The sequence below is a fragment of the Galeopterus variegatus genome, unplaced genomic scaffold (genome assembly GCF_000696425.1).
Source record: "Galeopterus variegatus unplaced genomic scaffold, G_variegatus-3.0.2 Scaffold2333, whole genome shotgun sequence".
Lineage (NCBI taxonomy): Eukaryota > Metazoa > Chordata > Mammalia > Dermoptera > Cynocephalidae > Galeopterus > Galeopterus variegatus.
This window is the reverse complement of record NW_007728444.1, coordinates 230,588-232,250: the sequence shown is the minus strand read 5'-3', so window position 1 is coordinate 232,250 and position 1,663 is coordinate 230,588. Positions and strand designations below refer to the sequence as shown.

Sequence of the window (1,663 nt, the reverse complement as noted above, 5' to 3'; positions counted from 1 at the left end):
GCCGGCGCCGCCGGTTCGCTCGGGCCCCTGCTCGGGGAGCGCTCGGCCGCCGCAGGTCCGCAGCCGCCCTCGGGCCGCGCGTGTACGGGCGGCGGGGTTGCGTTCGTGCGCGTGCGCTGAGGTGACCTGCAAGTGTAGGAGGTGCGGAGGGACTGCAGGTTCTGTCGCGGGTTGAAGGTAGGGGTCGAGCAGGTGGCGGGGTTTCGTAGCGAGGTCTTCCAGGCACTGGGTCGTGGTGGGCCCCTGTCGACTCGCTTAATGGCAGCCAGGACTGAAACCAGGAATAACGGCCTCCTCGTTTTAGGGTGGAAAAACTTGAATTTCTGCAGTCAGGAGCCACCACACGATTGCTGTGCCCGGGGCCATCCCAGGAAGTTCGAGATGATGAGCAGATGACACTCTGTCCTCCGCCCTGGGAAGGTGAAATATTCTATAGGAGCATATCTGATGGGGACCAGAAGTCACAAGAAGGCTGTGTGTGTGTAGACGAGGGGAGGGACTTTCCTGATGGGGCTGCACTCTTTCTTGGTACTTGCCCAGCACCTCCTTCTGCCGCCCAGCTGCTTTTTGAGTTGCTTTCAAAATACGCAGTTGCCTCCAAAATATGCATCCTAGGACGCTCCAGTTTCACATCCAGGTCTGAAGGTTTTACGTGACATGTGAGGCTCCTTCGTCACTGTGACATGCCAATTTATGTGGATGTAGAAATGCAGCAAAAAAGAACTGGGCTGAATCTTAATCATTGGCTAATGGTCTGCATTACCCCTAAACAATTATTTACATGTATGTGGTTGAGAGCATATATATACCTGATATTCACAAACATTTTCTCAGAAATTTTAAAAAATCTTTCTCAGAAGTGGTTTCCCTGTGGGAAGAGAAACATGTACTCATCTAATACATCTCTCTAAAATTTACAATATTAATAACTCAAAGTAATTTGAGGCCTTTGGAGACAGTGTTCTTTAAATTTAGAAGTGTAATAAAAAATGATGCTGATGAAGAATTAGTAAAGAATCCTGAGCTTTATTGATCCTTAGACTGGAAGAAGGGAGAGGAAGACCAATAAAGGATCTTACAGAGATTTAGCTTTGTAGTTCTCATCACTGAAATATGCTTCCAGGTGGCAGCTGTAATTGCAAGGTGACTCATACGATGTTTATACTCACCTGAGACAGACCTGAGTTCTAGCTTGAGTTCGTAGGGTACTGTTGCTGTATCCAGAAGAGCCAGAATTACTAGATAGTTAACACCTTCAGAGATCTTTGTTTGTGTATTAACTTTAGACAACCTTATTATTAAAAGTGGCTACTGTTTAGGCAAAATTTAATTTTTGCAAAATGGTTTATAATTTATTAGGCCCATAGCAACACTGAGGACACACTTCTGAATAAAGTCTATAGCTTTTATAAAGGAAACCATCAGTCACTTAGTGGTAGTTACAGACAAGGCTCACACTTCATTAACAAAAGTAAAAGGATGAAAGGAAAAAGAAATTGGACTCCATTACTATATAAAATCAATATGTATATCCCAGCTTTTCTACATTTTAGGTAACCAAGACTGCTCTTATTAGAACTGTGAATTTATGAAGTCCACATGCACACATTTTTCTCTATACTAAAGCACAGCTTGAGAACCTGATGTCTGAACTCTGGGTCTT

General features: G+C 44.8%; 1 long non-coding RNA gene across 1 annotated transcript; it reads left to right on the top strand.

Moving 5' to 3' along the window:
- Positions 1-97: 97 nt before the first annotated feature.
- On the top strand, positions 98-1,084 carry LOC103597498. Its single transcript, XR_551114.1, has 2 exons — positions 98-177; positions 305-1,084. It is a non-coding gene; the product is annotated as an uncharacterized LOC103597498 (long non-coding RNA).
- The last annotated feature ends 579 nt before the right edge of the window (positions 1,085-1,663 follow it).